This window comes from Protopterus annectens, chromosome 6.part0 (assembly GCF_019279795.1).
Source record: "Protopterus annectens isolate FY-2018-M chromosome 6.part0, PAN1.0, whole genome shotgun sequence".
NCBI classification, from domain to species: domain Eukaryota; kingdom Metazoa; phylum Chordata; order Ceratodontiformes; family Protopteridae; genus Protopterus; species Protopterus annectens.
Genome location: NC_056737.1, coordinates 695,932,252 through 695,946,770, shown reverse-complemented (window position 1 = coordinate 695,946,770; position 14,519 = coordinate 695,932,252). Strand labels below are relative to the sequence as shown.

Genomic DNA, 14,519 nt, shown 5'->3' with positions numbered 1-14,519 from the left:
CCATTGGGGATCCTTTTTCTTGCTCTTAACCGATGTCAGTAAAAGTTAACAATTGTATTACTTGTGGAAAGCAAATACCTCATAAAGATTTTCATTTGTGCTGCATCCCTTGCTTAGGCCCAGACCACGATGTCTCTCGCTGTCTGTTTTGTGCCTTGTTCAACCCCCGAACTATTTGTCGGTCTATATTTCCAGCAAATTATTTTGGTACTTGGTATAACTATACAGAAATGGCCTTGGTAAGCCGTCCGACTACAAATATTCAGAAAAAACGTATGGATAAAGACAGAGATAGACCGCATAGGTCCAGAACTGCTGATGACGCTTCCGCTAAGCTAGTCGCCAGTTCGCCGGTACTCAGTGAGGCGCTTTCGCAGCCCCTGATACCCGCTACTTCAGATTTGAAGGCCTCTACTGAGACTCATTCGGAGTCTGGTATGCCGAGAGATGCTTCTTCGACTATGGAACCTGCGGATGTCTCTACCTTGGATGGGTCCGGAGCCATTGTGCAGGCACCGGCTTCTGAGGGTGTATTCAGGCCTACAGACTTGCATTTTAAACCGACACCATCTTCTTCATCCAGGCTTAAAACTCGACCCACGCCTAGAAAACCGATGTCCAAACTGCATGCTCAGGCCCATATGCCTAAAAAACAGATGCTTAGAAAGGCTGAAGACCTTATTACCTTAATTAGGGGAAGCCAGCCTTCCCCCTCTAAGAGACCTAGAACTGATTTTCCTTGTGATTTTTCTGATCAGGAATCTGATATTTCTGTTTATTCTGATTACCAGGATTTGCCCCTAGCTAGCTATGAGGATTCTGATGCAGAGGATTCCATTCCTTCTCCTTCCCCTCCAGAAGTTTTTTTCTTTTGGTGAAACCTTGCACACTCTTAGGGAGCATTTCTGCTGGGAAAGCCAGAATTACTCTTGACTCCAAAAAGAGGCGTAGGAAATTCTTACTTCTCCCTCAACACAGGCCTTTAGCTATCCTGCCTTTTCTGGACATTGTGGATGATGCTTTCTTGGAATCTAGCCTTTCCCCAGACACTTTACCTCCAGCTCCCAGAAACCTTGATAGGTATTACAGAGTACCTGACTCTCACAAGTTCTTCTTCAAGAATCCTACTGTGGATCCAGAGACCATTTCCCAAGGACCAAAGGGCATTAAGGCTACTGCTGCCAAAAACCCTACACCTTCTGATAGAGATTCTAGAGCCTTTGACAGATGGGGTAAGAATTTCTGCTACTTTGGCCATTAGGGCTTTAAATTGCCAGTTTCATTAGTTAAAGTACCAGCAGCATATTATGGGACTACTTAAACAGAAAATGATGTTGATTCCTGACTGTGCTGAACACAAGAATTACAGGATTTAATGCATTCTGCAGAACAAGTTGGTAAACATACTTTGCAATGTGGTTTGACTCTTTAGAAGCATCTTGCAGGGCTGCTGTCACTGTGTCTGTACTTAGAAGGCATGCTTGGCTTAAGGAGCAAAACTTGCCAGAGCATGTTAAAGCTAAATTACTGGATGCTCCCATAAACTAAGACTGCCTGTGTGGCAACAAAGCAGAAGAAGTCCTCAAAAAGATGGAGGAAAAAGCCACGTCTGTTCAAATTGTTAAAGATTTCTTGCAAGTACAGCCTCCCAGATTTAGTAGGCATTGGCCGTCAAAGTATTGGTCCTTTCCAGCCTCTTCCAGGCCTTCTCATCCAAACCCAGGAACAACAGACCACCTAGGTTACAGTCTCAGGTTATGCACAGGCCTAAGCAGTGGGGGGCTCCCACTTCCAAAGTAGGGAGTAGTAAGACACCCCCTACGGGAAAATGGCACAATGACAACTTTAACCCTTCCAAGCCCTGCTCAGTTGCCTGCTTCCTTAGGAGGAAAGCTCACCCTGCATGCAAAAAACTGGGAACTCATTACCCAGGACAAATGGGTTTTGAATATAGTCTCCCAAGGATACAAATTCCACTTCCACACCCTACCAACCCCAAACGGTTGGTCAGACCTACCCCCAAAATCAGTGGGCAGGGGCTCAACAGCAGGTTATCTCTCTTCTACGTATCAGGGCTGTTCAACCTGTCCCATCAGAAGAAAGGGGACAAGGTTTTTTTCTCAAGACTTTTCCTGGTACCCAGAAAAGACAGCTCTTGGTGTGCTATCCTGGACCTCTCTATTCTAAACACTTTTTTGGTAATCCCAAAATTCAAGATGCTAACACTTCCACAACTGCTGCCTATGATAGGCAAAGATGCCTGGTTGGCAATCTTAGACTTAAAGGAAGCTTCCCTGCATATTCCAGTAAGGGAATCTTGCAGGAAATACCTACGCTTCAGGGCAGGCTCCATGCGCTTTCAGTTCTCTGCACTTCCCTTTGGCTTATCTACTGTGTCCAGGGTATTCACAAAATGTTTAGCTCCAGTCATTGCATTTTGCAGGCAGAGAAATATTCAAATATACCCATACTTGGACAGTTGTCTGATTCAGGCAGAAAGCCAGGAATTACTATTAAAACATCTGGCATTCGTAAAGAAACTTTTAAACTCACTGGGGTACACCATAAACGAAAATATATTTCACCTAGTACCCTGTCAACAAATTGTATTCCTGGGAGCAAGCTTGAATACAACTTCCCAGATGGCTTTCCTCACTCCAGAGAAACAACGTTTATTTGGCAACCTACTTCAAACTACTGGCCATAAAGACCCAGCTATCTGCAAGGAAAAGTCTGCAAGTCCTGGGGTTCATGGCCTCTTGCATTCTACTAATTCCATATGCAAGACTGCATATGAGGAAACTACAATGGTATCTAAAAAGCCTATGGTGTCAACATTCTCTGGACCTGGAATCAATGATTCCTATCATTCCTTGTATAAAGACAGAGTTCCTTTGGTGGGCAGAGGCCTGCTACCACAACAAAGGGCTCCCTTTCACTCTACCCCCTGCCGCCCAAACCCTAACAACAGACGCATCAGACTATGCATGGGGGGCTCACTTGGCAGGACAGTGCATTCAGGACAAATGGAACCCGAGACAGATGCACCTGCATATCAGCCAAAAAGAAATGTTAGCTGTACAGAATTCCCTGAGAGCCTTCAAGGACCACATTCTTCCAGGACAATTAATGGTAAAGACAGACAACACCACAGTTATGTGGTACATAAACAAGCAGGGGGGAACCCACTTGTACCCCTCTCTGCAGACTAGCCATGGCTTTCTGGAACACAGCCTTGAGTTACCAAGTGCATTTACAGGCTGAATTCCTGCTAGGCAAGCTAAATTCTGTGGCAGACGACCTAAGTAGAAATCTCATGGACCCACACGAATGGAAACTGGAACCAAAAATATTCAACCTCTTGAGGAACAAATGGGGGACTCCAGAGATAGACCTGTTTGCCTCCCCTCAAAACTACCAGTTGGACAAATTCTGCACAAGTACTTCCCACAGTCAAGCTCGGAAAGTGGATGTCCTGTCCTTTACCTGGGAAAGCCTCTTGGTTTATGCCTTTCCCACTCTGCCTCTCCTCTCCTCTCGAAGGTTCTGCTAAAGATTAAACAGGACAAGCCAAGGACAATACTGATTACACTAGACTGGCCACGCCAGCACTGGTACCTTCTCTTTCGCAGTATGACACTGCTGGAACCATGGCACTTGCCTCAGACCCCTTCCCTGCTGTCCCAGCAGGCGGACCAGATTCTGCACCCTCAGTTTCAAACCCTGAACCTTGCAGCCTGGCTAATTCTTTGAGCTCTCCAATAGCATCCCTCAGTAAGCAGGTGCTAGATGTCATTCTGGAGGCAAGGAGGCCTAGTGCTAGAAAATCCTGTGCTGAAAAGTGGAAAAGATACTTTTCCTGGAGCCAGACACAGGATGGGCACCATGGTGCCCAGCTTACCTCATGTACTTTAGTTGTTGTTGTTGTGTCTTTCGGCTTTTTCAGAAATGCTCCACAAGGGCCTATCCTTCTCGTCAATAAAAATTCATGCCTCTGCCATTTCAGCACATTATAACACTGAACCACCCCTCATCTCTCACCCCCTGCTAAAGCAATTCCTCAGTGGGGCTAAGAATTTAAGACCCCCTCAGGAGAGCCCCTACTCCAGCCTGGGACCCTAACATTGTATTGGAAAAGCTCACTCTCCCTCCTTTTGAGCCAGCTGCAACTGCAGAGTTAAAATTCCTTTCTTGGAAAACAGCCTTCCTTCTAGCCATCACTTCAGCAAGAAGAGTGTCTGAATTACAAGCCCTCATGGCAGTAGAGCCCTTCATTATCTTCCATGCAGACAGGGTGTCCCTCAGGACCAATCCTTCCTTTATGCCCAAGGTGGTGTCTAGTGTGGCCCTAAATCAGTATATTCATTTGCCTACCCTTTTCCTGAATCCACAAAACAAAGGAGAACGAATACTGCACTCTTTGAACGTGCACAGACAACTTCGATTTTATTTGGACAGGACTAAACCTCTCAGAAAATCTGAACAGCTGCTAGTTGGCTTTGCTGCAGGGGCAGAGGGGAAGGCCATTTCAAAGCAAACCATTTCTAAATGGATAGCCCATTGCATTCATTTCCGCTGTAAGCACCATGGAAAACCTACCCCACAGGGGATAAGATCACATTCCACCAGGGCTGCATCTACCTCTACAGCCTTTCTCAGAGGAGTTCCTACCAGGGACATACTAGAAGCTGCTACTTGGAGCTCTGTACATACCTTCACCAAGCATTACCACATGCCTATTTTTTTCCAAATTCAGAGCTGGTTTTGCCACTGTAGTCTTGCAGGGCTTAATAGCTGGCCCTAATACTCTCTAACTTCCTCCTCCCTTCCTTAGCTTTGGGAATCAACCCAAATATAATGACTGCAACAGTGAAACATAAAGAACATAGTACAGTTGTGTACACTTACCATAAATGTAGATGTTCGAGTGTATTCACTGTTGCAGTCCTGGTTATCCTCTCTCCAGCCTCCTGACTTCTCTTGGCTCTACCTTTCCTTCTTCTTTGGTGTATTTAAGCTTTCTGGTGTATTTGCTTTTTGATGGAGATGTACCATAACATATAATTGCTTCCCATTGTGGGGGCACCTGACATCTGGGGCAAGAAAAACTGATGTAATGGCGTCGGATGCATGTTTTCTACCCCTGATGACCAGACGTCATGGAAGAAGAGACAGCATCCGACGCAGAAATTCAAGACTCTGGTATTCAGGCCGGCTGAGGGCTACCTGCAGGCAGATAACCCAAATGTAATGACTGCAACAGTGAATACACTTGAACATCTACATTTATGGTAAGTGTACACAACTGTACTTAATGTTTGGCAGTAGCTTTGCATTGAGAGTAAATGTTATTACAAAGCTGTACACCGCTTTTAATTGGTCCTCTAGGACTCTAACTTTCTATACTTGTAGTTGGTTGAGTTTTTTTGTGTGTGTGACGTGTGTGTGTGTTTGTTTGATTCTTTATGATGTTTGAGTATTTATGCAAATCTCAATGGAATTGTTGTAAAAGAACTAATGTGGTTGCATGTGCATTCAGACAAAATATTTTTTGAAACTGAGATTTTTGTTTTGTGTTATGATTCACAACTGTCTTTTTTTTTTCTTTGCCACCACTTTAGGAATGCTTTACTTCACTAAGCTGCAGTCACTGGGATTGTTGAAGCCTAAATACGTTGTTCTGCATTTAATCATTTTTTAGAGGTAAGTAGTTTCACTTAGATCACGTTATTTTTGGATACCATGGTGTTCTCTGAAAGTTAATATAAAAGTGTCAAATCATTTAACCCTGAAGCTATTTTAGATTAGTAATATATTTAATAGTGACAATCCCTAAGCCAGCTAGATGATAACGTAAGAATAAGTTAAACAGTAATTATGTGAGTCGAGAAATCCAAAGAATACTGACCAGCTTCCAGGTTTAAATGACATGATTAACATCAAATGCTTCTTACAGGCACAGAGATTTTAATATTATTATTAATATCTTTTATGTAAGTGTATTTATGCAATTTTGAGATTTAAAGTGTGTGTATACATATATATATATATATATATATATTTTTTTTTTTTAAATTGGTTATAATATTATTATTTATTAGAGAAAATTGAACACACATTTTTATTGGTCATCAATCACATGTGATGTTTCAGATAGGTATTTATACCTTTTGACATATTTGGGTGTATTTCTGAAGAAGTTCAGTTGCATTAAATCGAACAAAAATGTTTAAAATAAGATTGTGGTGTCTGTTTTCTTTCCCTCACCAGCAGTTGTTCTAGTTACTTGGTTTAGATTTGCCTTTTTGTGGTTTCTTTGAAATCCAAAGAATACTTCTAAAAGAAGATTAAACTAGTTGGAGAAAATATCTTAATTTTTTTCTGCACTTTGGAGTATGGACTGATTGTAGTTAAAACCATTTCCAGTCTTATAGTTATTCTTCTTTATATGGATTCACTTTATAGTCTCGAAATACTTAAATCTCAAATTTCAGTATCTGGAGACTATAAAGCCGAACATTCACAATATCGAAACCCCAAAAACACGAAATTCGAAATTGCAACTTTTAAATACACCCTCCACCACACAAACATACATGCACCTTCCTCCCCACACTACAACAAACCAACAAAACACACACAAATACAACAACACAAATACACACACATACCCCACATATAGGCAGGGGGGGCAAGCTGCGTCCCCCACACCCGTGCTACTTATATATACTAACTCCGAGGTCGCACTAAAAAGACAAAGACACTAAACCCTCCACTGCATACTGTATAATTCCCTTGCACAAACACATACCACATACGTACAAACACCACCACTCTCAACACTTACACATTCACACTCTTACCTACCCTAACCTACACCTAAAACTTCCCAACACACTCACATACATTCAAATCCCTACCCAAAACCCTTTAAAAAACAGCACTTACCTAAATCTCCACATATATCCACACAGGGGCAGGCAAACCATATTCCACAGCACACCACACCTTACAAACACAGCAAATCCCACATCATAACCACGAATTCGACACTTCAAATTCGAACAAGTGCAGTTTCGCTGAACTGCACTTTTGGCATTTTCGTCTCTAGATACTGAAAGTCGAGATTTCAGTATTTCAAGATAGTAAAGTGCTTCCCTGCAACAGCCTTTGTCTAATTCTGCATACTGTCATTGCTACTTTACCTTAATGTATGAAAACACAATTAGAGCTGGTGCAACTAAAATGAATAGTGCTAAGTATCTAATGACAGGTAAACTTAGTTACCTCATTACAAAGCTAGAGTGCCATCTGTATGGAGTACCCATGTCCTCCCTGGTCTGCATAGACTTTGACCAGTGTTCAGATATCCCAAAAAAGCATTCCTACATTCAGAGCTGCTGCTGCTGGGATAAAGTCAAACTGTGATCTGATCATGCCTGGAAAAAGTGAGTGTCAGATAAAGAATGTGATTGCAGAATTTAAGAATGTACTTCTGTGCCATATCATTAGTGTCATCATGTCTGAAATATGGGTTTTTCTTTTATATGCTTGATTTGCTTTAATTAATACTCTAGGATGTACATTCTACTTGCGAAGAATGTAAATTTACAGCATGGTGAATTGTCTGAATTTGTACTTGGACAGAATATAGATATCTGCAACACGGAAAATGTTTGAATTTATAGTTGGACGTGATATAGTTATATATACCATGGAAAAGTGTGTGAATTCGTACTTGGCTATGATTTCATTCTCTGCAGCATGATACAGTAAGTTGTACATGAATAGGATTTTGTTATATGCAGCATGGTGAAATGTGTCAGTTTGTAGTTGTGTATGATTTTATTGTATACAGCATGGGGAAATATGTGAATTTGTACTTGGGTATGATTATGTATCTACAGAATGGCAAAATGTGTGAATTTGTACTTGGGTGTAATTTGGTTATCTGCAGCATGGTGAAGTGTGTGAGTTTGTACTTGGACAGGATTTAGCTATTTGCAGTATGGTAAAATGTGTGTGAATTTGTACTTGGGTATGATTTAGTTATCTGCAGTATGGTGAAGTGTGTGAATTTGTACTTGGATAGGATTTAGATGCTCTTTGTGTTTCACTGTTGCAATTATCACATTTGGGTTATCCTGCCAGGGGTAGCCCTCAGTCGACCCGAATACCAGAGGCTTAGTATTTCTGCGTTGGTTGCTGTCGCTCCAGGACTGACATCAGGTCATCACTGGTATAAAATCTGGCAGCCAATGCCATTACATTAGTCTTTCTTGCTGAGGACCCCGAAGCAGAAGCAGTTTGCACATGTGCCGGTCAGCCGCTACCTGAATTTTCGTTTACAAATTGAAGTTGAAGTCTTCTAAAGCTAAGTACCCCATTGGGGATCCTTTTTTCTTGCTCTTAACAGATGTCAGAAAAAGTTAACAATTGTCTCACCTGTAGAAAGCAAATACCACACCGAGACTTCCATTCTTACTGCATCACTTGTTTAGGCCCAGACCACGATGTCCCTCGCTGTCACTTTTATGCTTTGCTCAACGCCAGAACTATATGTCATCAGGCCCTTATTGTAGCTAGATATTTTCATTCTCAGTCCTCGAATTCCAATATGGCTTTGGTAAGCCGTCTGACTACCGATCTTCTAAAAAAATGTAAGGATAAAGACAGAGACAGACTGCACAGGTCCAAAACTGCCAATGACGCTTCCGCTAAGCTAGTCATCAGTTCTTCAATCCTCAATGAGGTGCTTTTGCAGCCCCTTATGCCCACTTCTGTGGATTTGCCGGCCGTTATCGAGACCCTTTCGGAATCCGGTATGCCGCAAAACTCTTCTTCGACTAAGGATGCTGTGGATGTCTCTACCTTGGATGGGTCCAAAGTCGCTGAGCAGGCACCAGCTTCCAAGGAAGTACTTCGCATTACTGATACTCTACACAGTCTGACGATTTCTTTTGCATCTTCAGTTCTTTCTAAAACTACCAAGTTTCTGAGGCCCAGGGTATAACTATGCCCAAACAACTGACGACCCAAGCTCAGGCATCTGCTTCCTTGCCTCAATCTCGAATGCTTACAATGGCGGAAGACCTTATTATACTTATTAGGGGAAGCTAGGCTACCTCTTCCAAAAGAAAAAGAGACTTGTCCCCAGTAGTTTTATCTGAACAGGAGTCCGATGACTCTGATGCTTCTAAATATGAAGACATGCAACCCCTCTCTGCTTATGAGGATTCTGATGCAGAGGAATCCATTCCTTCTGCCTCTTCACATGAGGATTTTTCATTTGGGGAAACCCTTCATACTTTAAGGGAGCATTTCCAATGGGAATGTCAAGACTATCCTCAGTCAAAAAAGAGACTCAGGGAATTCTTAGATTTACCACAGCACAGACCTTTGGCCATTCCTCCTGTCCAGGATGTTGTGGATGATGTTTTTATGGAATCTAGTTTTACTCCTGACACCCTTAATCCTGCTCCCAGGAAACCTGAAAGGTACTACAGAGTCCCTGACTCTCACAAATTCCTTTTCAAAAATCCTACTCCTGACCCAGAGGTCATCTGTCAGGGACCGAAAGGAATTAAAGCAACCTCAGCTAAGAATCCCACCAATTCAGACAGAGATTCCAGAGCTTTAGACAGGGTAAAAAAGTATACACCTCTGCTGCTCTTGCTATTAGAGCATTAAATTGTCAGTTCCACATTCTGAAATATCAGCAGCATACCATGGAACTCCTCAAACAAAAAATATCTTCCTTTCCTGCTTGTGCAGAAAATAAAGAATTACAAGAACTAATGCATTCTGCAAGTCAAGTTACAAAACACACCCTGCAATGTGGCTTTGACGCCCTAGAAGCATCTTGCAGGGCAGCAGTCACTGGTTCTGTCCTTAGAAGGCATGCTTGGCTTAAGGAACAGACCTTGCCAGACCATGTCAAATTCAAATTATTGAACGCGCTATTGAACAAAGACCATTTATTTGGCACCAAGGCAGAAGAGGTCTTAAAAAAAGATGGAAGAAAAAGCTAAATCTATGCGGACAGTTAAAGACTTCTTACAGGTCCAGCCTCCAAGTTTCAGTAGGCATTGCCCCTCCAAACACTGGTCCTTTCCTGCCCCCTCCAGGCCAGCTCAGCCCAGACCCAGGGGAAGCAGACCCCCCAGACAGCAGCCCCAGGGAATGCAGAGATCTAAGCAGTAATGGAGTTCCTCCTCTTCAAAAGCAGGGAGTGCAAAGCCACCCCCTTATGATAAGAACTCACAATGACTTTACACCTCCACCCCTTACCTCTGCCCACCTGCTTGTGCCCCTAGGAGGAAAACACCCCTTCCATTCAAGCAACTGGGCCTCTATTACCAATGACCGATGAGTCCTCAACATTGTGTCCCAGGGATACAAATTTTATTTCCACACTCTGCCAGTCTCAAAAGGGTTCCCAGATCTTCCTCCAAACCAGTGGACAGAGGCCAAAAAGCAAGTCCTTTCCTTGCTCTCCATGAGGGCAATACAGCACGTTCCTGCAGAACAGATAGGCCAAGCTTTCTATTCCAGACTCTTCCTGGTACCCAGAAAAGATGGCATCTGGCACCCGATCCTCGATCTGTCCATTCTAAACACATTTCTGGTGATACCAAAATTCAAAATGCTCACCCTCCAGCAGCATCTTCCTATGCTTTCCAAGGATGATTGGTTAGCCACCCTAGACCTAAAAGAGGCCTACCTACACATCCCAGTCAGAGAATCTTGCAGGAAATATCTACGTTTCAGGGCAGGATCTATGCACTTTCAGTTCTCTGTGCTTGCCTTTGGCTTATCCACTGCTCCCAGAGTTTTCACAAAATGCCTGGCTCCAGCCATTGCTTTTTGCAGACAAAGAAATATTCAAATTTACTCCTACTTAGACGATTGCCTGATTCAGGCAGACAGTCAGGAAAAGCTGTTACAGCACCTGACCTTTATAAAGGACCTACTAACCTCCCAGGGGTATACTGTCAACGAAAAGAAATCAAAAATAGTCCCCACACAAAAAATTGTATTCCTGGGAGCAAGTCTGGACACAGCATCCCAGATGGCATCCCTTACTCCAGGAAAAACAAGCCTACCTGACAGGCTACCTCTGTCAACTATCCACCAGAACTCAGTTATCTGCAAGGAAAATCCTGCAAGCTCTAGGGTTCATGGCCTCCTGCATTCTACTCATTCCATATGCCAGACTTCATATGAGGAAGCTACAATGGTACCTTTGGTGTCAACACTCTCAAGACATGGAAACTATCATACCAATGATACCTTGTCTAAGGAAAGATTTGGTGAGTAGCAGCATGCAACCACAACAAGGGACTTCCCTTCTCACAACCCCACGCTGCCCAGACCCTCACCACAGATGCATCAGACTGCGCCTGGGGTGCACACCTGGATGGCAGGTGCATTCAGGGCCATTGGAGCCCAAATCAAATACATCTGCACATCAGCCAAAAAGAGATGCAACTGTTCAGCACGCCCTGACAGCGTTCAGGCCCTACTCTCTCCGAGGCCTCTACTGATCAATACAGACACATATCAGCAAGCAAGGAGGGACTCACTCTTATCCTCTCTGCAGGCTCGCCATGAACATTTGGCACACAGCCTCAGCAATGCAGCTACACATGCTAGTATAATTCCTGCCAGGCTCCCTAAACTCTCTGGCAGACAACTTAAGCAGAAACCTGCTAGACCCACACGAGTGGCAGCTAGACCACAGAACCTTCACCCTTGTAACCCAGAAATGGGGCACCCCGAAGGTGGACCTCTTTGCCTCCCACTCCAATTATTAGCTCAACAAATTCTGCACTAGGGAACCTCACAGAAAGGCATGGAAAGTGGATGTTCTATCCTTCCAGTAGGTAAACCTCTCGGTCTATGCATTTCCCCCTCTACCACTCATTTCAAGGGACTGCTCAAAATAAGGGAAGAAAAAACAAGGGCAATCCTGATTGCCCCAGACTGGCCACACCATCACTGGTACCCACTGCTGCACAGGCTGTCACCCCTGCCACCATGACACCTACCTTAGATCCCAACACTCCTGACCCAGAGGAATGGAGAATTCATGCATCCCCAATTGCAGACCCTCAACCTGACAGCCTGGCTTATTCCCTGACCTCTCCTCAAGCTGCCAGCCTAAGCAAACAAGTCCTACATGTTATACGTGAGGCCAGATGCCCCAGCACTAGAAAATCCTATGCTGACAAGCGGAAAAAGTTTTGCATCTGGATCCAGGATAAGGGAGCCAGAATGGCACAGCCCTCCCTACCTCTCATCCTGGATTACCTAGCAGACCTACTACACAGGGGGTCTATCTTTCTCTTCTATTAAAATTCATGCCTCTGCCATCTCTGCTCATTACAGCACATAGCCATCTCTCTTCTCACACCCTCTCATCAAACAGTTCCTAAGAGAGTCTAACAACTTAAGGGCACCCAGAAGAGCTCCTAGCCCAGCTTGGGGCCTTAACTTTGTGTTGGAAAAGCTCACCCTACCCCCGTTGAACCTGCAGCTTCAGCAGAGTTAAAATTCCTCTCTTGGAAGACAAACTTGCTTCTGGCCATCACTTCAGCTAGAAGAGTATCAGAGCTACAAGCACTCATGGCTGTAGAGCCCTTCATCATTTTCCATGCTGACAGGATCTCCCTCAGGACTAACCCATCCTTTATGCCTAAAGTGGTGTCCAGTGTGGCTCTCAACCATTCCATTCATTTGCCCTTTTCCGCTAACCCACAAAACAAGGGGGAAAAGATTCTGTACTCTGTAGATGTGCACAGACAGCTCAGATTCTATCTGGACAGGACTAAATCTTTTAGAAAAAAATGATCAATTGCTAGTCAGCTTCACAGCAGGGGCAGAGGGCAAGGCCATATCCAAACAAACAATCTCCAAATGGGTAGCACACTGCATCCATTTCTGCTACAAACAGCACGGGAAACCGCACACAAAGGGGATCAGGACACATTCCACCAGGGCACCCTCCACCACTGCAGTTTTTCTCAGAGGGGTCCCCACCAGGGACATCCTGGAGGCTGCAACATGGACATCTGTTCATACCTTCACTAAGCATTACCATCTGCCTATTCTCTCCAAATCCAGGGCAGGCTTTGCCACCGCAGTCTTGGAGGGCATCCTAGCCAGATCCCAGTCTTCTTGGCTGCCTCCACCCTTTTCTTCAGCTTTGGGAATCATCCTAAATGTGATGACTGCAACAGTGAAACACGAAGAACATATTACAGTTGTGTACACTTACCATAAATGTAGATGTTCAAGTGTATTCACTGTTGCAGTCTTTGTCCTCCCCCCCAAACATCCCACTTGTCTGTCTCTCTCTCTCTCTCTCCCTCTCTCCTTACAGTAAATTTTTGGTATTTACTTTCTACTGGTGGTGTTCTTCCACCATAACCTAGCTCCCTATTTGGGGGATCCTGACAGGGCAAGAAAAACTGATGTAATGGCGTTGGCTGCCTGATTCTATTTCACTGACGACCTGACATCAGTCCTGGAGCGATAGCAACCGATGCAGAAATAGTAAGCCTCTGGTATTCAGGCTGATTGAGGGCTACCCCTGGCAGGATAACCCAAATGTGATGACTGCAACGGTGAATACACTCGAACATCTCCATTTATGGTAAGTGTACACAACTGTACTTTATATGCGCTATGGTGAAATGTGTGCGTTTGTACATGGATAGGATTTAATTATTTACAACATGGTAACATTTGTGAATTTAGACACACAGGATTTAATTATCTGTAGCACAATGAGATGAATGAATTGTACTTGGACATGATATAGTCATCTGCAGCATGGCAATACTGTAACTGGACAAAATGTACATTTCTCCAAAATGATGAGATGTGTGAATTAGTACTTGGACAGGATTAGTTGTCTGTAGCATGGCGATACTGTAACTGGACAAAATGTACATTTCTCCAGCATGATGAGATGTGTGAATTAATACTTGGACATGAGATAGTCATCTGCAGCATTGCGATACTGTAACTGGACAAAATGTTCATTTCTCCAGCATGATGAGATGTGTGAATTAGTACTTGGACAGGATTAGTTGTCTGTAGCATGGCGATACTGTAACTGGACAAAATGTACATTTCTCCAGCATGATGAGATGTGTGAATTAATACTTGGACATGAGATAGTCATCTGCAGCATTGCGATACTGTAACTGGACAAAGTGTTCATTTCTCCAGCATGATGAGATGTGTGAATTAGTACTTGGACAGGATTAGTTATCTGTAGCATGACGAAAGGTGGCAATTTGTACCAGGACAGGATTTAGTCTTTATCATGGTGAGAGGTATAAATTTGTACTGGAACTGGAGTTAGTTATCTGCCACATGGTTGAAAGATATGAATTTGTATATGGACAAAATTTAGTTATCTGCTGCATGGCAAAATGTTTAAATCCGTACATAAGAGTGTGGGAAGGAAGGAAAATGAGTGCTAGTGAAAATATACAAATATACTAATG

General features: G+C 43.5%; 1 protein-coding gene across 1 annotated transcript in view; it reads left to right on the top strand.

Moving 5' to 3' along the window:
* LOC122803878 overlaps positions 1-14,519 on the top strand; it is a 351,171-nt gene that overhangs the window by 278,700 nt on the left and 57,952 nt on the right. The window contains exon 2 of the mRNA XM_044073559.1: positions 5,622-5,703. The gene's annotated coding sequence lies outside the window, so the exon portion shown is untranslated. The remainder of the gene's footprint in view (positions 1-5,621; positions 5,704-14,519) is intronic.